Source organism: Meriones unguiculatus, chromosome 18, assembly GCF_030254825.1.
Source record: "Meriones unguiculatus strain TT.TT164.6M chromosome 18, Bangor_MerUng_6.1, whole genome shotgun sequence".
NCBI lineage: Eukaryota > Metazoa > Chordata > Mammalia > Rodentia > Muridae > Meriones > Meriones unguiculatus.
This window is the reverse complement of record NC_083365.1, coordinates 55,337,080-55,361,981: the sequence shown is the minus strand read 5'-3', so window position 1 is coordinate 55,361,981 and position 24,902 is coordinate 55,337,080. Positions and strand designations below refer to the sequence as shown.

General features: G+C 42.8%; 1 long non-coding RNA gene across 1 annotated transcript in view; it reads right to left on the bottom strand.

The window, feature by feature from the left end:
* Positions 1 to 3,570: 3,570 nt before the first annotated feature.
* Positions 3,571 to 24,902, bottom strand: part of LOC132648930 (uncharacterized) — a 31,534-nt gene continuing 10,202 nt past the window's right edge. Inside the window, exon 2 of the long non-coding RNA XR_009587323.1 lies at positions 3,571 to 3,874. This is a non-coding gene — a long non-coding RNA (uncharacterized LOC132648930). The remainder of the gene's footprint in view (positions 3,875 to 24,902) is intronic.

Below are 24,902 nucleotides of genomic sequence, written 5' to 3'. Positions count from 1 at the left end.
GTAGCATAAAAAGTCCAGTAGATTCTGACAATGATAGTGGATGTCTTCAACACTGAACTCTCATCTTTGATTGGTCATCCATTTCCACATATACGTAACTGAAAAAATTTCAGTCAAGAAGATATAAAACCTTAAATGACGCATAACAAGTGACAACCTTAAGTGGTAAGAAAGTCTGCCCTCCAAGGGCAGTGCAGGACTGGATGGATTCACTGCTGAGTTCTATCAGACCTCATGAAAGCACTGTTGTCAGCACTCTCTAAGCTGTTCCACCAAATTGAAAGGGAAGGCACACCTGCTTCATTCTTTCATGCAACCGGTATTGCATTGATACCAAAACAGTGTAAGAGCACAGCATGAGAAGAAAACAACAGAATAATATCTTTGACAAATGTAGATGCAAATATTTTCAATAAAATTCTTGCAAGTTGATTGAAAAAAAAAACAAATTAAAAAAACCATATGTCACAACCAAGTTGATTTTATCCTAGGGAGGCCAGGTAGCTTCAACAGATACACACACACAAATACATATGATTTATGTATATGATACATGATTTATATATAAAGCATATATATTAAGCATATACACACATACACACATATATACATATATAAATTATACACACACACAACATAAATAGACTCGAGGGTAGAAATTACATTAACATCACCCTTAACAGACTCAGAAAAGGACTTTGACAAAGCTCAGCATCCCTTTATGATAATAGAATTGAGGAAACTAAGAAGAGATGAGGAAAATATCTCAACACAATTCAGGTTATAAACAGCAAATCTATAGTTAACATTAGAACAAATGGGGTAAAACTGAAAATATTTTCCTTGAACTCAGGAAAGAGACACTGACACCCCACACTTAAGCTCTTCTTGTTCAATGCAGTGCTCAAAGTCTTATCTAGAGCAATAAGGAAAGGGAAGAAAACAAAGTTGATGCACAACAGAAGTGCCTATGTTACTGAAAGTGTTCTATAGATGTAATGCAAGCTCCATTGAAATGTCAGTTACGTTTTTTACAGAACCAGAAAAATTAATCATAAAATTCATATAGAAGCCCAAAAAGATTGCAAACAGCCAAATAATCCTAAGCAGAAAGAATGTCACAATCTGTGATCTCAAGTTGTACTATAGAGTCATAGTAACAAGGACAGCACGCTATGGGCACAAAAGGACATGCAAAGCAATGGAAGAGACAAGAAGGCCCTTAAATAAACCATACAGGCATATCTACCTGATTTTAACAAGGTATCAAAAACATACACTAAAAAAGCTAGGAGCTTTACCAAATGGTGCTGCGAAAGTGGATATCCACCTACATAAACATGGAATTAAATTCACATCTCTGACCCTGAACACAGTTTAATCTAAAATGGATCAGAAAACTTACTGTAGAAAATGGAACTTTGAAGCTTCTAGAGAAAAATATAAGATCATTTCAAGATACAGGCATTGGTTACTGAGCTACCAAGGGCTACACCCGAGCAGAGGTTCTAGGTTATATCCATACATGGTCCTTGGTTGAATGTCAGTCTCAGAAAAGACCCTGTGCCCAGATATATTTGGTCCTTGTGGAGCTCCTATCCTTTTCCCATCATACTAACTCCCCTTCTTTCATATGATTCCCTATACTCTGCCAGAGGTGTGATTATAAGTCTTTGTATCTGCTTTGAAAAGGTCTCCCATAGTAAGGGGAACAAGGAGTATTTCTAACAGGAACTCAATGGCTGGCTCTTTGACCTCCCCACCCCCAAGGGAGGAGCAGTCCTGTTAGGCCACAGAGGAGGACTTTGCAGCCAGTCCTGAAGATACCTGATAAAATAGGATCAGATGAATGGGGAGGAGGTCCCCCCCCCTCAGTGGACTTGGAAAGGGGCAGGGTGGAGATAAGGGAGGGAGGGTGGGAGTGGGAGGGAATGAGGGAGCAGGATACAGCTGGGATACAGAGTTAATAAAATGTAACTGATAAGAAAAAAATAAAATTATTATGAAAAAAAGAACTGCATTTGCTAGGTCATTATACGGGAAACTTTCTTTATCTGTTGCTTTTGTATCACAGTGACTAAAATTCTTGCTAGAACAAAAAAGACCTTATTTGGGGTTTCTGATTTTGGAGGATCCTGGTGAAAGTCTCTCAACTCGGTGATTCTGAACTGAAATTATCATATCAGGAGTATGCATTGTAAAAGCTTCTGTACTTCCTCATGAAGAGGAGCCATACAAGAAGAGTTAAGGGAAAAATATGGCCCCTAAGGGTAGGCTTTTCTGTGTTTCTTCCAAATGTCCCTTCTTCTACTGCTCCTACAACTACATTAGGACATGGTGGTCCTAATGATGGCATTATCTACATAATCCATCAAGTAATTAACCCATTTATCATATCCAAGCCATGATGATGTGATCAATACTGGATGTGCCTTCACACACAGAGATGCACTTCACTAATCTCCTGCCATTAATCCAGTGAAGTTCCCAATAAAGACAGACCATCACATTGTCTCAGAAAAAAAAAAAAAAAAAGATACAGGCATTGACAAGGACTTTCTGAAAACTACTTCAATAGCCCAGCAAATACCACTGAGAAACAAAAATTGAATGACAAGATTAAAGCTCTTCTGCACAGCAAAGGAAACAACTACCACAGAGGCAGCTACAGGATGGGAAATCTGCCAAGTATACATCACACAGGGGATTAATATCTAGCATATATAAAGAACTGCAGAAATTAAACACTGCACACAAAAAATCAACAGGTTATCCAGACACAAACAAACAAACAAACAAACAAACAAACAAAATGGGTTAATGAATTTAAGAGTTGTCAGAAGAGGGAAAATAAGTGATCAATAATTATTTGGAAAAATGTGCAATAACCTTACCTATCAAGGTAATGCAAAGTAAAAGTCACAATGGCTGCCATCAACAAATGCTGGCAAAGATGTGGGGAAATAGGAACCCCTAAACACTGTTGGTGAGGGTGTGAACCAGGGTGATCATGATGGAAATCAGTGTGCAGGAGCCTCCGAAAAGTGAAATCAGAACCACCATACGACTCAACTCCACCACCCCTGTGTATCCACCTGAAGACCTCTACACTGACATATTATACAGATAACTCACAAAGCATGTTCAATACGACACTATCTGCAACTGCTAAGAAATGAAGACAGCCCAGATATCCATCAGTAGGTAAATGGGTGAAGGGTGAAGATAATTTGGTACACATATGCAATGGAATTTTATTCAGCTATAAAGAAAAATGAAATCATGACATTTTCAGGAAAGGGGATGCAACTGGAGACCTTTATATTAAGTAAAATAAGCTAGATGCAGAAAGACAAACACATGTGCTCTCTTGTATGATGATCCTGAGTGTGTGTGTGTGTGCATGTGTGTGCGTGTATGTGTGTGTGTTTAGGGAGGCTAATCTGGAGTCACCTGTCACACAGGAAGCCTGCTACTGGACACAGTTGTCCATTTTTATGCTCAGGACGCACCATCATACAAAGAACTCATAAAATTGTTTGTAAAAGGAAGGTAGTATCATTTACTCCCTTTAATGTAATGGGGAAATTCATCGTTTATTACAGCAGACAACTGAAGGCCACTCAGAAAGCGTTCTCATCATCCCGAGATTTGGCAGTGTCAGGTTTGTGTCCCGCCGTCTGAAATTCTTGCATCTTTTCCATCTTTGGCAAAGGAAACATCAGGTCATTTAAACAAGGTGTTTGTGGGTTGTTTTTTTGTTTATTTCCTTAAAAACGTCTTGGTTAAATAAAGAAAGCCCTAGGAAGCCAGCTGTATTCTGGGAATGCGGGACAAAGTGCAAATCTCAACATTCTGGGATTTCCTTGTGGAGCTGAAAGAGAATGAATTAAGTGCTAGTTACCACTGCTTGCTTTCTTAGTCATTATTCATACTAACATATACTCTCTCGTTTCCATCAAGGTCCTCAAAGTAGTTTGCAAAGAAAATTGAAACTGTACAGTGACCCACAGGACAGACATTAGGTTTGCTAAGTGTATAACTAAATAGAGCCCAAGAAGAAACATACCAGGGGCCACGTGCCTGCATTACTAGGCTGGTAAGATACCTGCTACATTGCTGGTCCTCACCAGCTAGGTCTGACCAACCAAAGGACAGTTGCTTGAAGAAGCTGCTGGCCATCCTGAGAATATGCTAATGACGTCCTTGCCACAAACACTGGCAACCCCATCCTGCTGTTTTCACTGCTCAGGCCTGAGCCAGAGCATATGCCACTGTTGCTAGGCCACCACACTTCTTCTTTGCCAGGGCAAGGCCAAGGTGACATTGTACCATGTGGCCAATGGCTGCTGAGATGGTTGTCATTCAGACTCTGAGACGGCTCCTGCTGTTGGGCTGCGTGAGTCACCAAGTTTCTCAAGGACAATGGACACCTGCTCCCGGCAAACCCAAGGAACCAAACTGATCCAACAGCAAGAGGATTTGTTAAAGCTGACAAAACAAAAATGTCACCCTGGCCTTGGTAACCTCTGAAGGATTCAAGAGATAAAGTACGGTCACACTTCCAAGAAATGTTTGCCCCAAGTGTAAATACTGCTACCAATGTCCTGTCCCTGTAGAATCAGAGCCAGGGAGAGCATTCAATAAAGTGAGTGATATCCTAGTTCGTTTAGTAGAGTGACTGGCTACCATGTAGGAATCCCTGAGTTCCATCACCAGACCAGCATAAAACTGGACATGCTGGTATGACCCAGAGGTCCCAGCAAGTAGAGGTCCCAGGAAGCAGAGGCAGAAGGGTCAGAAGCTCCATCATTAGTGAGTTCAAGACCAATATGGGCAACATGAGACTGTCTCAAAAGATCATGACTGAAACTCAACATGAGGTGCATGGACCCAGCCCAGGATGCTTAGAGGTCTTCAGCAACCACCTTTTGTTGACAAATGGTGAAAGCTACATGGGAGGCCCCGGAACTATCAATCCACTCAGGCTAGGGTTACTTTTTCTCGTGTCCCTTAAATATCTCCCCAACCCCCCCCCCCCAGCATGTAGTTAAACAACCTCCTCAATATTTATGTTTTGACCCACAGACTAATACAACTCCTAGCCCAGGCCAGAGAAGCCTCTTTTGGTGTTGGGCAGTGGACAGCACTGGGACCTCATCACTGGTCAAAGTGCTGAGAATAAGTGACTTCTGAGCGCTTTGCCTCAAACAAAACAGCTGTGTCTTCACACCCACGGGAACATCTCAGAGGAGGAGGTGAGACGGGCTACAGGGAGCGAAGGATGAGGAGTAGTGCAGAGGACAGTATCTTTTTCATATGTCACGGCCATTGCCATCATGAGCACAGGAGCCGTGACTGCTTTTATAGGACCAGGGAAACAAAAAGAGGGCCAGATGGAAAGAGAGAGGCTGGTAAAATTGGGAGAGGGTGGGAGAGGCTGGATACTGTGTGTGTCGTGGGTGGGGTAAATATGATCACAATGATTTGCACACAAGTGTAACCCTGTCAGGACACACTCACCTATAATCCCAGCACTGAGAGGCAGAGGCAGGAAGGACAGTTCAAGGTCATTGTCAGCTGCACAGTCTGTTCAAAGCTAGCTTGGGCTCTATAATAGCTGGTTTTAATGTCAACTTACCACAAAGCAGAATCACCTGATATATAGGGTGCCTTTGCTCTGGCTCCCTTGACTGATGAGGTCAAACTCACCCCGACTGTGGGCAACACCTCTGGCAGCAGCCTAGAGGAAAGGGCACAGCAGAAGGAATACCGCCCCACCCTATACTTTCTTGTCTTCCCTCTTGTCCCCAGACTACTGATTCATCCTGTTGCTGCTGTTGCTAATCCCTTTGCTGACATCAGAAACAGCATTTCTGGACTTCTGTCATGGATGAAGGACCAGTGGCTCTTCGGGAAACTTGCATGTTTTAGGACCCAGATTGGGACTGCTGGGGTCTCCAGTCTTTGGACTGATCGACTATTGAGTTATTAGTTCCCCAGGGAGGGACAGTGACTGTGGGACCACTCTACTGCCAAGTACCCAGCCTCAAGGACTGAACAACCAACCGGGTCTCAGCCTCTTGAGAATCATTCAGCTGTTGTCACTATTTTATGTTAAATTAATAAGCACACACACACACACAGACACACACACACACATACCATTGGTTCTCTTCTTCAGAGAAACCTGACTAGTACATCTCCATGAGACTCTTTCTCCAATTTTCCCTGAAAATCAACTATTTGCTTTGCTTTTACCCACTAGACTCATGTTCAGTGCAGGAATGTTTTCGCACAGTTGTGCAGCATAGACCTGACTCTTCCTTTATCAAGTCCCAACGTGTTAGTGTTGCTGTCCGCTCCTGACTCCTCCGGGTTTGCTGACAGGTCGTAATTTGGCGCAGAGGAAACACTGCCATTCACTTGCCTTCATTTCCTGTTACAAATACCAACCCTTGCACAGGAAGGGTTTTCCTGTGCAAGCTGTTTTCTGTTTTTTCAAGTACTAACTTAGGAAAATTCCTAGGCTCGTGATGATTGGCCTAGTGGGAATTTGTCTTCTTTGCTCTCGGTGGATTGAAATGAGCTTTCTTTGGAAAATTTCATAATAGCTCTGGAGATCACAGGAAGCATGAGGGCATTGCAGAACAGAGCCTGGTGACCCAGTGGCTGGCACTGAGTGTGCTCAGACCACAGAGTGGCCTTCATGAGCAGGGGTGTTTTAAAGGCACAGACAAAAAAGGAGAGTTCCATCTAAGACAGCAGAGGCACAGCTTGGAAACGGCTAGAAAACATGGTCTCTTACCTTCACAGATTGTCTTCCTGTTGCTGTACAGCACTGTATGAAAACAGAGCTCCCTGTTTTAATACATCTGTAGCGCCTCAGAAAACCTTTTCGACTATCTGCAGGGCTAACAGTTTGATGCATAAGCACACAAACTTCAGAAATGGTTGCTGAGTTGAAGAAAATGCTTCTTCTAGGTGACTTCAATCAGCTTTTCCATTTTCACAGTGGAAAGACAGCACAAACAGGTAACAAGCTGTTGCCATAGAATTTCAGGCATTATCTGCTATTGCGGAATAGCTTCTTCTCTGGGCTGCTGTACTGCCTGCCAAGGGCTTGGACATGTTTAAATGCTCAAAGATATCTATAATGGCATTATGCTCTCTCTCTCTCTCTCTCTCTCTCTCTCTCTGTGTGTGTGTGTGTGTGATTGTACTTCCATGCACATACACACATGCATGTGCTTGCACATGTGTGAGCATGCATGTGGAAGCCAGAAATCAACCTGGAGTATCATTCCTCAGGTGATTTCCACCTTTGAGTTTTTGTTTGTTACTGTTGTTTTGACAGGGTCTCTTGTACCCCAGGCTAGCCTCTAATTCTATATTGCTGCAGAAGATCTTGAACTCTTGAGCCTCCTGCCTCCACTTCCCAACTCATAAGGTAACGGAATGGGCCACTCTGCCTGTTTTCAGACAGAATTTCTCACTGGTATAGAGCTAACAAAGTAGGCAGGGCTGGCTGGCCAGTGAGCCTCAGAGAGATCCACAGGTCTCCATTTGATTTGTGCTCGGATTTTAAAGTGCAAGCCACACACTTGGCTTTTTATAAAACGTAGGTTCTAGTGATTGACCTCAGTCCCTCAGTCCTGTATGACAAGCGACTGTTGTGGATATAAACATGTTTTCGTTTTGGTCCCAGGTGTGGGATGTGGAACTGATTCAGATGGTAGAAGCAGCAGACTATTTGCTTTGTGCGGGCTCTGAGAGGAGCTCTTTGCCAGCTGCAGATAGTTTAAATCTGAGGACTCTGGAGGCAGAAAAAAAAATGCTGGAGCCCAGAGAATGGTGCCAGGAGAAAGAAGACTGCTCCTGCTTTCCCCTTGCTGCTTCTGGTTGCTGTTGTGAGTCAAAAAGATGGAAGGATTGGAAACAAGGATTGGACTGGCTGGAAGGAACCCGACCACCCTGACCAGCAGGAAGCAGCTAAGAAAGAACTGCACCCCCTCTCCCACTAACCCTTTCTCTCTCCTACCTGGTGTTGGGGTGATAGAAGGAACTGGGGTAGAGTAGGGAGAAAAAAGATATAAGAAACATAAATAAAAGAGGGTTTTTTTCTTAAGTATGCCAACAAGGAATCCTTGATTATATGAGAAAACTATTTAAGTAAAAGCCAACCTGCAAGCCAACAATCCTCCTCCTCCTCCTCCTCCATGATTTCTGCTTCACTTCTGTGACTGCGAGTGAGTTCCCTAGTACAGGCAATGTTACATGCAACAGCAAGCAAGGCCTGCCATCAGGCTCCTCTCTTGAGTTCCTGCCCGGACATTCCTCAATGATGGACTGTGAAGCAAGCAAACCCTTCCTCCCTTCAATTGCTTTTGGTTAGAGTGCGTTATCACAGCAATAGAAAGAAGCGCAGGGTGACCGCGAATCCAAAGCCCGTAATCCCAGCATTGGAAAGGCAGAAGGACTACTGAAAGTTTGGGCAATTTGCTAGCACATATCTCAGAAATGTTGAGCTTTATTGTTTGAACTCAGAATCTAAAGCCAGGTTCCAAACAGCAGAGAAACCTAGTTCCCCTGGGGCAGGAAGATGGGAGCCAGGGCTGCACTTGGCTGCTTTAGGGTTATTTTGCTGTGTTCTCAAAACCAGGAAGATAATAGCTCTGAATAGCAAGGTTAGAATTTTTTTTCCTACAAAAGTAAAAATCACTTGAAAATTAAAATACAGAAAGAATTAGTGAGACACTTCTGTTTTTTTAATAATCCTCATTATTTTGCTGATTAAAATAAAGTATATTCTTTATAGAAACTATGAGTCATGTAGAAAATTAAAGCATAATATAAGCTCTTCTGTAGCTCTGCCACATAGCTTCACCCACCTCTAAGGGTGGTAAACCTGAAGTCTCCCTTACAGAGAAAATTTGTTAATCTCTGCTTGATAATCCAGTCTTGGCTTGGTAGTCCTGGCTTGGTAGTCCAAAGCGTTAGGTTCTACAGGCTTGCTGTCACTCAACTTGGGCCTTATGTAATGGGAGCAGCTTTAAACAACACCTAAATGAGTTGGGTATGGCTCAGGCGCACAAAACATTCATAGCTGGCTCACTCCCAAGAAGCATTTATAGCTGGGGAGGGTGGCACAAGCCTTTAATCCTAGCACTTGGGAGACAAGGTCAGGTTGATCTTTGTAAGTTCCAGGTCAGCCTGGTCTACATTCTATGTCCCAGCCAGGCAACAAAGTGAGGTCCTTTCTCAGCACACACACACATACACACACACACACAGACTAACACACACACACTCAAATAAAACTACTGCATTTACAAAATAGTTACCAGAATTTGGGCTTTTTCAGTTTTTCAACCTTTGTTTTGTAAGGTTTGTTTTAGGGAAGAACAAGCATGTTGTCTCAGAAACTCACCTAACTGGCAAAGACACAAACTGAGCCAAACAATAGAAATCAATCTGTCCAGTGGGTATAAACCCCAAACAAGCTGGTACAGATGTTTTATTTACTGCTGGAATAGACTTCAAGCCAAAAGAAGGCAGAAAAGTCAAGGTCCATTCCATATCAGTAAAGGAAACAATTTATCAAGAAAATAGAACATTTATCGAACCTTTGAACTATAAGAAATTTCCATTCAATGATGTTTTATTCACAGCAGTCTAAATGGACTACACATCTGTGTGTATGTGTGTGTGTGTGTGTGTGTGTTGACACAATGTCTCATGTATCCCAGAATGCCCTATATCTTATAGCCAAGGAACCTCCTCTGGCCTCCATCTCCCCAGGGATGGGATTACAGGTGTATACAGCCATGCCTGGTCTATGGGGTACTGGGGATTGAACCCAGCCAGGTCTTTCTTCATGCCAGCTAATTACTCTGCCAGCAGAACTACACTTCCAGATTGAAATAAAAGCTTTTAAGTGGAGAAAATTGTCTGGGGCCAATAATGGAAAGACAGTAGAAATATACAGAACTAGCAACAGTTGAGTTTGCAGGAACAATGAGTTAGGAGGAGGGCTGGATGATGGTAGCCCTAAATGACAACCTAGGACCGCCGTTTATGCAGTCTGGCTGCTAGGGGCTAGCAAGGTTCTTAGCAGAACCATGACAGTATGCGGATACTCATGCCTTCCTGCTCAGTAAGGCAGAGAAAGCAGTGGCAGGGAGTTCCAGGGGCTTTGGAAGAGCAGGCATTAGTTCAGGTGTATTGGAACAGGCTGCATTGCTTACGTTCCTGCTTGAAACTCTTCATGATTTCATGATTTGCAGGCAAATCGGTGAAACTAGAAAAGATCATCCCAAGTGAGGTAACCCAGAGCCAGACACACATGGTATATACTCACTTATAAGCGTATATTAGCCGTAAAATACTGGATAACCATACCACAATCTACAGACCTAAAGAAGCTAAACAGCAAGGAGGACCCTAGGAAAAATGCTGAATTCTCATTCAGAAGGGCAAATAGAATAGACACCAGAAGTAGTTGAAGAGAGGGAACAGGAGGGAGCCTACCATAGATGTCCTCCGGAAGACTCCACCCAGCAGGGGATCAAAGCAGAACTGAGACTCACAGCCAAACTTTGGGCAGAGCACAGGAAGTCATAGGAAAGAGTGGGGGAACAGAAGGACCCAGAGGGAACAGGAGCTCCATAAGAAGACCAACAGAACCAACAAATCTGGGCCCATGAGGGCCTGCAGAGCTTGATGCACCAACCAAGGACCATGCACGAAGAGGACCTAGACCCCCTGCTCAGAAATAGCTGATAGGCAACTTGGTCTCCATCTGGGTTCCCAAGTAAGGAGAGCAGGGGCTGTCTCTGACATGGACTCTGTTGCCTGCTTTTTCATCACTTTCCTCTGGTACTGGGGCCTTGTCAGGCCACAGAGGAAGAGGATGCAGGTAGTACTGATGAGACTTGTTAGGCTGGGGTCATATGGTAGGGAAGGAGAGCTCCCCCTTTCTGAGAAATAGGGGAGGGGAAGGAAATAGGGGGCAAGAGGAAGGGGGGTGGGACTGCGAGGAGACAAGGGACGGGCTACAATTGGTATGTAAAGTGAATAAATTACAAAAATTAAATTAAAAAAGAAAATCCAAAGGTATTCTGTGGAAAAAAAAAAGAAAAAGAAAAGAAAAGGAAAGAAAAAAAGAAAAGAAAAAGAAAAGAAAACTCTTCTTTTGCTTCCCACGGCCCGGAAGATCCAAGCTCGTGCTGTAAAAGGCCCACGCGTGTTCTGACCCCTGTCGAGCTCTACCTCCTGGTGTCAATATGCTCTGAGGCGCCTTCCCTCAACTCAGGCTGTCTGAGCTGTCTCACGTCTTAGACTGTATGCTGGCTATCTCCCATACCTGGCATCAGAGACGGGTCTCCCCCCAATCTCTAGGCGTGGGTAGTCCTACTTTTCATTCAGATCTTTATGTAACAGATTTTCCTGGGGAGATGTCCCAGAACCTCTGACTGGGTGGTCTTCCTGCTCTTCAATCCCAGGGCACTCTGCAGTTCTCCTGTGACATGTATGAGTTGTCTATAGTTGTCATTGTTTGATCACTGTCTGTGGCCCTGGGAAAATAGGAACTTCCATACCTTCTGCCTGGACCCTGAGTACTTGGCTGTCATATAAACTTGATTACTAATAGACATGGTGGTTGGTAATTAGAGCTTAATTGGATCTTGTTGTCTTTTTAGTTTATTATGTGTGCACATGTGTTTATGTATGTAGATCACATGTGCCACAGCACACATGTGGAGGTCAGAGGGCAGTTTGAGTCAGTTCTCTTCTTCCACCAAGTGGGTCCCAGCGATCAAGATCAGATCGTTAGGCTTGCTGGCAAGTGCTGGTATCTGCGGAGCCATCTTGAGGAGCAGGATCTTGTTTTTGAATCCAGCCAGCTATTCCATGTGTCTTTACAGGTGAGCTGAGGCCATTTGCACTTAAAGTTACTATTGTGAGATGTTTATTAATTTCTTTAATTTTCCTGGTTATCCTTCTGGTTGATCAGATTACTTTTGATCTGGTTACTTGTTCTTTTCTTTCTTCTATACTAGAAGTAGGGGTTTTCTGTTTTAATGTGTTGAACATATAGATTCCTTACTAGTTCTCTTTTGTTTATATACTCCTTTCTCTTATGGTGAAACTGTCAGACTTCATCCTATGTGCATACTGTTCCTTTAAGTATCTGTGCCAGTGCCAGCTTGCTGCCCATGGACAGCCTTGGTTTGTGTTTATCTTGAAATGTCCTTATTTCTCCATTGATGTTAAAAGACAGCTTTGCTGTATGTGACAATCTCTGTCAGCAGCTCTGTACTCTCAGGCGATTCCCTCCCATGCTCTTCTGGCTGTTAGGGTTGCTGGTGATGGGTCTGTCGTATTTGCCTTGGTAGATAAATGTATGTTCATCTTTTATGGCTTTTAATATTGCATCTTTGCTTTGTATTTTTTTATATTTATCTTGTGTGGTGGTTTGAGTAAGATAGTCTCAAGCATTTGACTATTTGGTACCCAGCTGATGGCCCTGTTTGGATAGATCAAGGAGGTTATGTTCTTGCTGGAGAAAATATGTGACTTGGGGTTGGTTTTGAGGCTTAGACCCATGTACCATTCCCAGTTCACCCTACCTGTGCTTGCACTTCCAGATCTGAGCTCTCAGCTGCTGTTTCTCCTGCAAAGCCTATCCACCTAGAGAGAGACTCTTATTCCTTGAAAATATTAAGCCCAAATAATCTCTTTCTCTTATAAATTGCCTTGTTCATGGTGTTTTGTTGAAATAAAAAAAAAAATCAGCTAATATATCTTAGCTACACTGTATCATTCTTCCCTGTCAATTTTTACAAGTGACTAGTTCTTGGATATCCATTTTTGTTCTTCAGAATTGGGGAAAATTCTGTTATACTTTCACCAAATAGATTCTCCGTATTCCCTATATGTGTTTATCTCAGCCGAATGTTGAAATTGTTAATATTTCATATTGATTTATCTTTTAGTTAAACAGTAATTATTCCTAAACCAGCTGTATACACAAATCACCACATAGAAACTAGGATTTACTTAATTAACCTAGAACACAATGCTGGGCAACAATTACTCCATCCTAAACATCCAAGCCTGCATAGCTTCCTCCCACTCAGATTTCCCACATTATACTTGCTTTTTGGTCATACTTAGGTTTGGTTCATTTCTCCTGACGTTCCCTGTCCTCTCCTCTTGTATCTCTCCTCCTACTCCTTTCTCCTCCCCTCCGGACCAGGACGTCCCACCCTAGTCTCTCCATTGCTCAGCATTGGTCGGTTGTTTTATTGACAATACAGAGAAGACATGGTGGTATGTTTACATAGACTTGAGGCAGGTGATGCTTACAATAAGCATTACAGTGCAATGTCCAGATTGAAAGCAGACAGTGAGGTAGAAAAATCAGCATTTGAATGAACAAGGGTAAATTGTATACATTCCACAAGAACATTATTCCAAGAGCCATAGGTTCTTTTTTTTTCTTTTCTTCTTTTTGTGTGGCTGTGGGTGGGATTCAAGGAGGGTGTGTACATTTGGAGGACAAAAGTTAACATCAAGGTTGAGTATCTTCTGTTACTCTCCACATTATTGCTGTTGCTATTATTAACATTATCATCATCAACATCAGTACTTGGAACTGAATTTAAGGCCTCATACATGTGAGGCGAGCTACATATGCCACCACTAAGCTACATCCCCAGCTATTCATCTTATTTTTTGAGGCAGGGTTTCTCACTAAACCTGGAGTCACACACAAGACAGGCTTCTCAGTGAGCTCCAGAATCCCCGCCACAACTCCACCCCCCCATTTCCATCCATTCTGTTTCTATGGTGATCTATGGTATTTCTATGGTATTTCACTATCAAGATTAGTTATCACAGGGGCCTTCAGCCTTCAAGCCATTGCATCCAGCCTTGACCCGGAAGGTCCATGTCCTTCTCACAATGCAAAAGTATCATTCTGTCTTTAAGATTAACCATTGCAGCATTGATCAAAAGTTCAAGTCCAGCTATGAGTGGAGTGGTGGTGTATTCCTGTAATTGCAGCAATGAAGAGAAGGAAGAAGGGATTTAAGTATCTAAGTTCAAGGCTAGCATTGGCTACATAGTGAGTTTCAGGTCAGCTGGGCTACAGGATGAGAGCCTCCCCATCCCCCCCACCCCGTCAAAAAAAATTGCAGAGCTTGAAAGATAAAAACTATAGGATGAAGAGGTGAGGTGAAGGAGGAAGTTGTTACAAACTTCCCAGATAACCCTAGGGTCCTCGTCATTTAGGTCTGTGGATTGTAGTATGGGCTGGATGTTCTTAGTCCATGCAGCTGCTCTGTTGGTCTTCCTTTGCATTCTGCTTAAAGGTTTTTCTGGATAATTCACCTGTTGCTGGAACTTCTACCCTCCTGGGGACTTCACTGCAGCTTCAGCTTCATTTTCACAACTCCATCCTGTATCACCTCGTTAGGAGTTACCTTACAGGGACTTCAACACTATAGCACACCGCCTGGCTTCCCAACCTTTCTCTGAGATCTTGGTGGCAGCTGCCATGACCCAGTAACTCCCACATTCTGCCTTTCTGTAAAAGCAGCACCGCACGGAAGACGCGAAGGTCTGTCGGCAGCATGAGCTGAGCCTGCACCTGCCTGTGCCATGGCTGCTTTGCAATCTATCTGACTTCAGTTAGGAAAACCTTGCAGCCAGCAGTTCTGGCTATGAAATGTTTATAGACTCTTGAATGACACGTGCGCCACAGCTGAGACAAGCTGGTGGAGTTTCAGATGGGCTCAGAGCAATGCTGTGTGAGCGCTGTGGGAAATTCAACACACGTAAGGGTTCTCTGGTCTTGCCCTCAACTGTTGTCTTTAGAATTCAATATGTTTCCTGTGGCCTATCCTCTCCCCACTTCATTCCATGGCTTTTTTCCTGTTTTCCCTCCACTCTCTTGAGATCACCCCATTGCACCTGATGAGATCTTGGGCTTCTAGAAAAAGTGATCCTGGAAACACCATCTGGCTAACCATTAGATGTGTCCAGACAGACACTCTGCAGATTATCTCCAGGAAGGAAGAAAAATAGATGAGAGTCTCAGAACTATTTATACAACCATCCTGCAGGCTTTGGCCTGGAAAACAAGAAACTGGGACTTTCAGGTTTTTGATTGCTTTCCTCCCCCCACCCATATTTCGTGAAGTTTAAATTATAACCATCTGTTTCAGAAGATATAAAAATCTTGAATTCTGTCTTCCTCCACGTTAACAGAATACTAACCCTTTGGGAAATCTTGTACTGACGGAGGTGCTCTGCTAATTGTGGTGAACCCAGAATGTCATAGCTCATTGTCTGCGGCCCTCATTGGCTTCCTCAGTCTAGTCATGAGCACCCGGCTCTGAAGCGCTTCAGTTTCAGAGTGTTTCCTGTTTGCTGATGGAGGGTGATGATGCTGAGAGCCCTTTCTCTTACAAGTCTTACTCAGTTATCAGTTTCTGCTTACTCTTTTGCTCATCTTTCATTCTTCAAATATCCCAGGAGCATGCTTGCCTCAACAGCCAGCATGCTTAAGTTGGCGCACTGTGGAGAATATTAGCATGGCCTCTGTGTGAATGACATGCAAATCCGTGGAGTGGTTTCTATTTAAAGAAAAAAAAATCTCCAAGATAGTTTCTGGCAACTTTAAAAGCTGTTCACACTTGTTCACACTTGTTTTCATTCCTACAGCCTAAAGGGGATGTGGGAGTGAAAAACACTACTCTAAAATTCATCATCTGCATTCTCATCCCATTTTCTACCCAGCCCCCACTCCATCACTGTGCTATATTCAGTGCCTTTTCCAAAAGTCAGAGGGTACAGAAGATATCCCGGGAGGCTCTCTGCATTGTCTGTGTAATTTTTTTAAGATCACAATGCACTTCTTTCTCTCTGTCTTCTTTCAGAAACAATGTTTTTCCATCCTACTGATAAGCGTTTATTGAGCACCATCTGTTTCCTACTAATAAGTTCTTACTGAGCACCAACCTTTTTCTCAGCACTGTGCTGAATGCTGAAGATATAGATACAAGCTGAGAACAAGCCCCACAAAGCACTACCTACCACACAGTGAAATAAGAGTATTCCAAAGCAGAGTTTAGGGATTGGAGGGGAGGTGGGACTATTCATAAAGCAGAGAACCGTGCATTCTTCCACAGTGTATCTGATAGTTAATTCCTTCCTGGTATTTGATAGTTAATTCCTTCTTATTTTATGACCTCATCCTCTTTTAAAATCTCTATATGTTCAAAATGTATGTTTTTCATCTTCTCTTACTCTGCCTGTCTTACAGCGTGTCTCACAGATAAATATAGGCCCTCCTTGCACCAGCTGGATGTGTTGGAGATGTAGAAGTCAGGGGAAAGGGAAGATCTGGAGTTAGTGGTGCTGGGGCTGGCTGAGCTAACAGTCTGAGCAGAGCGTGGAGATGGAACAGGCAAGACAGTGTCACACTTGCCTGGCAAATATGCCTCAGGCTCTCAGGAGAAAGGAACAGCAAAATGAGTCAGGATAAAAAAAGAGAAACCTCCCCCTCCAGCTTTAAAGAAAAAAGATTGGGGAGGCCTGGAAAGGTAGGTCCCCTTAATAGGACTTCCCACAGGGTCTTTTCTGAGACTGACATTCAACCAAGGACCATGTATGGATATAACCTAGAACCTCCACTCAGATGTAGCCTGTGGTAGCTCAGTAACCAATTGGTTTCCCAAAGTGAGGGGAACAGGGACTATTTCTAACAGGAACTCAGTGACTGGCTCTTTGGTCTCCCCACCCCCGAAGGGAGGAGCAGTCCTGTTAGGCCACAGAGGAGGGCTTTGCAGCCAGTCCTGAAGATACCTGATAAAACAGGATCAGATGAATGGGGAGGAGGTCCCCCCATCAGTGGACTTGGAAAGGGGCATGGTGGAGATGAGGGAGGGAGGGAGGGACTGGGAGGGAATGAGGAATGGGGACATGGCTAGGATACAGAGTTAATAAAATGTAACTCATAATAAAAAAGAAAAAAAAATAGGACTTCCCAACCACAGGGACCTCAGGACACCATGGTTGTGTTTGATCCCACAGATGGCAGAAGTAAAAGTGTAAAGGGGAGAAATGGGAAGATGGTTACTGAGTGAAAAAAAAATGTGACTTCCATTTTGAACTATGACTTAAAAGAAGCAAGTTCCACAAATAGCACTCTAATTTGTGTTTAATTTTGAACTTTATTGCACTGTAATTTTAAAATATTTCCATTACTTTTCAACTGCAAAATTTATTGAAAGATACTTAATGTATTTTATTAAAGCTTTTTGTGTGACGGTTTTAAAACAAGATGCACCACTGAGTTTTATACCAAAGCAATCAATCTAGTTCATTGCTTTATCCTTAGCATCAAAATTATTCTGGCACCATAAGAAGCATTTAGTGGGTATTTGTAAAATTAATGAATAAATTTACTGACACACAAAACTATAACTTTGCCTGAATGTCTCGGAGAGAGCGTAATTGAAATGCATTATGTATGTATTTAAAGAATATGTGTCATATTAGTGGGAAGTTAAATTTATTTTCTTTCAGACTGTGCCCAGTAAAAGATTAAGTGTGGTTCAGGGCTTAATATGTACTACAGGGAAAAACAGCATGTTTTCACATTGTGATAAGTTGCTAACATGATATCTCAACTAATACTACACAGGAAGTTATTACTTTGGGCCAGGAGGTGCGGGGACACACATCCATCAGAGTGGAAGTGCAGTTGGACTCAGAGGGCTGCTGGTACAGAGACTGGTACTAGAAGTGGGGTTGTTGCTGCTGGATACCAGCAAAGGATAGACACTAATCATTGTGCTGCCTCAGTTTATTTGCTATTTAAATATCCATTACTGAGCCCTGCACTGGCACTGAGGTTGTGGAACAGAAAATGAATTGCTAGACACACTCAAAGGCCTCCTCATAATTCATCAAACAAGCAGATCTGTGGTGGCCTGATGCACTGAGACTGTGGACAGATACTGACTCAAGTATTAAGTGGGGCTAGCCAGCTCAGCCTGAAGAGCAGTAAGAAACTTACCTGTGCTTGAGCTGACCCACCAGAGAAGCAGAGCTGGCTTTCAAGGGACACGTGGTACAACAGTCATCTGAGAGAGGATTCGGTGAGAGGTTTTATATTCATTTCTCAGAGCTGCTGAAGCAAAACATCTCAGACGGGGTGGCCGAACAACAGAAACAGACTTTCTCACAAGATGTCCAAGGGTGAGATGCTGTGAGGGCTGGTTTTCTCCGAGGCCTTTCCTCAACTCCTGGGCAGCGGCTATCTTGCTGTCTCTTCCTTCTTCACCCTGGCCTTGTATCAGCGTGTTGTTTTCTGTGTGTAATGCTGTGGCCTAGAGCATGACAGGCGAGTACTCCGCCACTGAGCTATGTATGTCCCTAGCCATGTTCCTACCTTTTATTTTGAGGCCAAATCTCACTAAGTTGTCCAAACTAGCCTTGAGGTCACTCTGTAGTCCTGGCAAGCCTTGACTTTATAGTCCTGCTTTGGTCCCTCAATTTCTGGGCTGGCATTTCTGTGCCATAATACCTGGCTTCCTTTTTTTTTTAATGTAGAATGTGAATATTTTATATTCAAGTTATGGGTCTGCATGTGCCATATTTACTATGACAATCTGAGGAGAACATTGAAAGGTTTCCAAGTAAGAGAGCCAGGCATTGTACTAGCAGTATTTCTATAAACTAGGTATTCTTGTCAACATGACGCAAAAGGAAATGCAGGAAGCATCTCGGTGTTTCACATTACTTTATCCATTCAAGGAAGCTTAATATATATTTCATATATTCTTGTTTTCTTTTCTCTTTTTATTAAATAAACTATGGGTTATAAATGACAAACTTTCACCAAAATGTCTAATATATTTCTTTGATATGCTTTGAACTGTTCCAGGGGGATAAAGAAGAATCTATAAAAATGAATTAATTAAAAAAACTATACAAATAAAATAATTCACAGACAGTTATTAACAATGACAAGACTACATCAGCCACTCTCAGCACACAGAGAAAATTTCTACAAAGCCTGCGGTTGGGCGTGTTTCAGGGTCCCTAAGGATAAACTAGTACTTTTTAGTGTACGTCTCTGATGTTTCTGATGCTACAGTTATCATGGGAAGTGTGCTGTACCGAAAGAACATAACTAGGAGTTACTGTCCTGGGTCCTTGGCCCTTTGTATGGCTTGACAGCTCTGGCAAAGGTTTCGCATCCATCAGTATTCGGTGGGAACTATAAACCTTTTAAGGTTTAACATGCGTAGCAACTTTTCCATATGGAATAAAGCACCCGCTGCACATGGTCAGTTCCAAATGGAAGAGGGTGCAGTGCTCAAGGCACAAGTGAAAAAACGCATTGAAAATAAAGACCTTCTTTAAAGACAAAAACAAACGGGTGGCTAATAGAGGCATAAAGGAGGGGTTTGCGTGGCCTTTCATGTTTTGTTTGTTTGGCTGATTGGTTGTTTTCGTTGATGTTGTTTCTCTGTGTAACAACCCTGGCTCTCCTGGAACTCATTTTGTAGATCAGGTTGGCCTCAAACTCACAGAGATCCCCCTGACTCTGCCTCCCAACTGCTGGGTGTAAAGGCATGTGCCACCACCACCCGGCCTCTTTGGTTTTGTTTTTAACCTTAAAGCAGGCTGCCACCCTAACCCCCCTCAGATTTCATTGTGCATGTTGGCATAGCCAAAAAAAACCTCATGAGCAAGGCATAGCTCCTTATTACTCAATACGTTTAGATACGGTAAGGCAGATCTGAAGTTACCAATTTAAAAACAAAACAATGACAACAAAACGGCCAGAGAGGGAAAAGAAGCCCGTGATTACTTGAGGTGTAGAGAAGATCACAGTGTGCCACACATCTGTCTCAGCAGCTCCTCTCCATGTCTCCGATCAAAGCAGTACGACGAATGGAGCTATATTAAGGTGGCTGCACTTTGCTCGACTTTTATTTCTCCTTTTATTTTTTAAAAGATTTATTTATCGTCTATACAACGTTCTGTATGCTCACATGCCAGATGAAGGCTCAAGACCTCACTATAGATGGTTGTGAGCCACCATGTGGTTGCTGGGAATTGAACTCCAGACTTCTGGAAGAGCAGCCAGTGCTCTTAACCTCCGAGCCAACTCTCCAGCCCTTATTTCTCTTTTTAAATCACCGAAGAAACAATACTGCACGAAAATATCACATTACCATAAGATCAGTAATAAAACCATAGGAATTAAAACAATAAATTTTAGAAATTAAAGCATTTTGTTTGTTTGTTTGTTTTTGTGGTTTTTATAGACTTTTGGATATAGCACAGTCTAGGATCTGGTGGCAATGCAACTATTATGTGTTTTACAGTGAAGAAATTCTCTCTCTTTCTTTCTTTCTTTCTCTCTCTCTCTCTCTGTACACACCCCCCACACACAATGAATTGACAGTGTACATCTTAATTAATTCCTCCACTCATTTTCCTATACACTCCGCCTCCAGGTCTACCAGCACCGCCCCCCACCCCCACCGATGTACAATTCCAGATTGGTTGCTTTTTATTTGTTTGCTATTACTTTTTTTTTCAGTGCTAGAAATTGAAGCCGAGGTCTCGCTTATACCAGGCAAGCACTCTACCACTGATCTTCACCCTTAGTCCTGTTTTAACTTTTACATTTATTTTTATTACATTTATTTAATCATTTATTTATTTGGGGTTGTACACATGTGGCATGTCACACATGTGGAGGCCAGAAAACAATTTGAGGGAATTATTTTTCACCTACCGCCATTTGGATTCCACCAACCAAACTCAGGTCATCAGGACTGGTGGTAAGTACCTTCCCCTACAAAACTATCTTGCCATGAATGTTTATTACTTTTTATATGCATAATAATGGGTTTGTTATGACACAGATGCACAGGCTCTGATGCTGTCTTGTCTCCTTCTCACTCCCTACAGCCTTCATCTTTCCAAATAGCGGCACTTCTACTTTCATATATGTCATATGTGTGCGTGTGTGTGAGAAATATGAACATATATATAAATATATGAATTGTATATAATGTTTGGTGACCCAGCAAATTTCATTAGGGCTGCTTATGGGGTGTGGGAGGGCTTGGCTTACAGGAGCCTGGCCACCTTACCAGTGGTTACACCATTGATGGACAGGTCTTTTTCTCCACCCCCACCCCTAGCAACCATCAACAGCACATACATCCTTAGAGAGGGATAAGCCCTCCCTATGAGCTTTCCCTTCCATGACAGGATGCTGACAGGCCCAGTAGCCAGGTCATGCCTGGAAGTAAGCATTCCACACCATTCCTTTTCTTTCCTCAGGCTCTAAGCTGGCAGCCAGCCAGCCCTGAGAGATTTGTCTGTCTCTGCCTTCTCAGCTCTGGATCACAAACATGTTCTGTTTGTTTTTTAAAACAGAAGAAAAAACCCAAATGTTTTAATTAAATTAAATTAAACAAATTAAACACCATAGGGCTTCATACTGAATAAACAGGGCTAATTAGACCTGGAGGCAAGTCTGAGTCACCAGTTTGTCCCAGGCTCAGGTTAGGACGTGTATGACCCAAGGACTTCTATATCATCTCACTTAATAGTAGTAATTCTAATGTGTGGTCTGCACAGCTTCAGTATCCCCATACATTTTCTCTCCTTCTGACTGAAAGGGTTTTCGTTGCTGGAAGGTGTGTGGAGGCGGCGGGGGTCCAGCGGCCTGGCAAAGGCACCACTCACTGAGGTTGCTCACCAGAAGGGACAGAGTGCTGGATCAAATCCTGGTTGGGTCCTGCATAGGGGACAAAGGGTCTCTCCCTGGAGTTCTCACTGATGAGTAGCCAAGGGCTCCTGGAGAAGGCAGTGAACCGTCATTACTTCCTCAGAGAGCTTGGGTGAGTGTGGGATTTGTCACAGCCTCAAATCTTTCAGTAGTAGGATTTGTCACTGGTGTGGACATGAGAGTGTTTCTTTCGGTCACTGCTACTGACAAGCTTCCTGTCACAGTCATCACATTCCCTTTTGAAAGGCTTTTCTCTCTTGTGGATCCACACCTGAAGAATCCTCTCAGAAGCAGACATGGTTGCTCTGCTCCAGCCCACATGATGAATGCTCCCCAGCTCATGCACAGTTTTAAAGCAGGGCTTGACATTACTGGCCAGAGGTGGGCATATAAGGACAACAGTTGGAGTGGAAAAGGGACCACTGTAAGGGTCTCTTTTAACTACTTACCCTATTAGAGGCTCTTTCTCTAAATATTGTTGCACTATGAGAAGATTTTACAGATGAGATTTGTATGATATGATGAATGTGGCTTTTGAGGAAGTGAATCAATGCGTGGACCTGCAGAAGTCAATAATCAGTGATCCATACAAGATATGCAGTTCTATCTGGGCAGGGATAAAATATCCACTCACATGGCAAGGCTGGCCCTTGAGTTAGTGTTACCAAGAGGGCAAAATTAGACTTCTACAGTTTCAGATTCCACATTTCAACTAAACTTAAGGAATTGCTCCTGTTCTGCTTTTGACAAGATTTCAAATGTATGAAATATGTAGGAAAGATGGGAAAATTTTCCTCTTTTCCAAACACATCATCTAGATGAGATAATTTTCCCACGCTTAAACTGGAACAATATATTACAACAAATGACTTTTTAAGAACCCATGGTTACATCAGTAAACCTGATGTTAAAGAGACCTGAAAAAAAAAAGCTATTTTCATGAAAATACATTACTCTTAACTGATTTAATAAACATTTATTGTAAATTTATAATGCAGGGGCTGGGGAATATAGCTCAGTTGGGAGAGTGCTTACATGGCAGGTGCAAACGCTGAATTTGAGTGCTAGCACATGCACCAGCTGCGATGGGGCACACTCGTAATCTAGCACTCAGGAGGCAGAAGCAGAAGTTTCTGCTCAGGGTTGTCCTCGGCTCTGTGGTGAGTTTGTGAGCAGCGTATGCTACGTTAGAGCCTTCCTCATATATATATGAAACAAATAAGTTTATAATAGGAGAGACAATGATTGAACTATGTAACCCAAACAGATGAGTGTGGAGAGCTGCTTGTTTTCACCCTGGCCTTCACCTGGAGACGGGGATAGGCAGGGTGTTTTGCCAAGTCGAGGTAAACACCTTTGACTTCCCCATGAACCCCTTCGTTGTATCGAGGTGCTTTGCTCTGACTCTAAAAAGGGATTGTAGAACGAACCGGTGTGTGACAGTTTCTACTGGCAGCCCTCTAGAAGAGATCTCATGTGTGGTGTGTTATTTTTATTTTCTCTCCATCCTCACTCCCCACTCAGGAACTGTTCCACTCTGCCACCAGCAGGCTCCGGCAAGTGAGGAATTATTTTCAGGAGTATAAAGAGGTTTGAGCACCACTTCTTTAAAAAACAAACAAACAAACAAAAAAAAAAAAAAAAAAAACAAAAAAAACCCAAAACCACTTTTGTCCATAAAGCACACTACGGAACATGTCAAAAGGGAGCAGATGGTTACCCGAGCTGTAAACGTTGAACTGAGCGAAGGATGAAGAAGGGTTGCCTGCAGCCATGACACATCTCCTGTTCTGCCCCCTTGTTTCGCCCCAACATAAGGGCCTTTTCAGATACATTTGCCACTTTTTAAAAGTTGTTTTTTTTTTTTTTTCTTTTTAGTTAACCAGTGTTTGGTGAAGTTATAAGCCCATGCGTGTGGGTGTGCAGAGACTTGAGAAGAGGGCTTCAGAGCCTTTGGGGCTTTATTTTTTTTGGAGCTTTGCAGGAGCTTGCAAGCCACCTGACACGGGTGTTTGGAATAAGACTTGGGTCCCCTGTAAGAGTAGCATGTCTCTCAACCACTGACCATCATCTCTTCACCCTGAATTAGCTGTTTTGAAACAGCAGCAGTACCACATAGAAACAACAGCATACATCGAATAAATTGGGTGCACCGTGCCCTCATTCCTTGATTTCAGAGGGTCTCTGGTTTCAAGACCACCAAGGGTAGCAAACATCTGTGACCAGTCCAGACCTTTATATAAAAAGTATGGTATTGCATATAGCTGTCACTCATCTTCTCATAGGTTTCGGTTAATAACAAGTTCTATAGAAATGTGCATAGATATTATGCTGTGTTATTTAGAGAATAAGGAAAAGGAATAAAAGAATATAAATAGTCAATACAGATGTAATGATTGTCTAATATATTTCCCTGTGCGTGTGCATGTGGTATGCATGCATGGGTACATGTGTGTGGAACCCCAAAGTTGATGTTAGTGTTCAAGTCAAGATCTACTTTATTTACTGAGACATTGCGTGCTTGCTGAACCTGAAGGCCGACAATTTAAGCAGTCTAGCTTGCCTGCTTGCCTGAGAGCTTTCTGTCTCTGCCTCCCAAGTGTTGGATTACTAGTGGCTGCCGCATCGGCTGGGCTTTTACTTGGATTGTGGAGATCGGAACCTCTGTCTCTCCGCCTGCCTAGCAAGCACTTTACCCACTAGTCCATCTCCCCAGTCCTCATGAATGCTTCTAATCCTGGGTTACCGTGTCTCATGGCTGTGGAGCTCAAGGACTTGAAGAGACTTAAAATCTATGTCACTGGAGTAAAAAGAGATGGCCCTGCATATGAATTCCATGACGAGGCTTGGTCACTGATGTCTCATGCTTAGGATGTCTCAGTGCCTAGTTTGCAATAGAATTTTGTTGCATAAAATGAAAGAACAAAGAACGTCATGCTTTTGTGCACCGTGATTAATAAATGGCCATGAAATATTTATTGTGTGGTCATAACTGTCCTACAAAATATGAACTATGTGTTCAGATCATAACATACGACCTGATGCTGAGGTGTTTAGAGCAGGCACA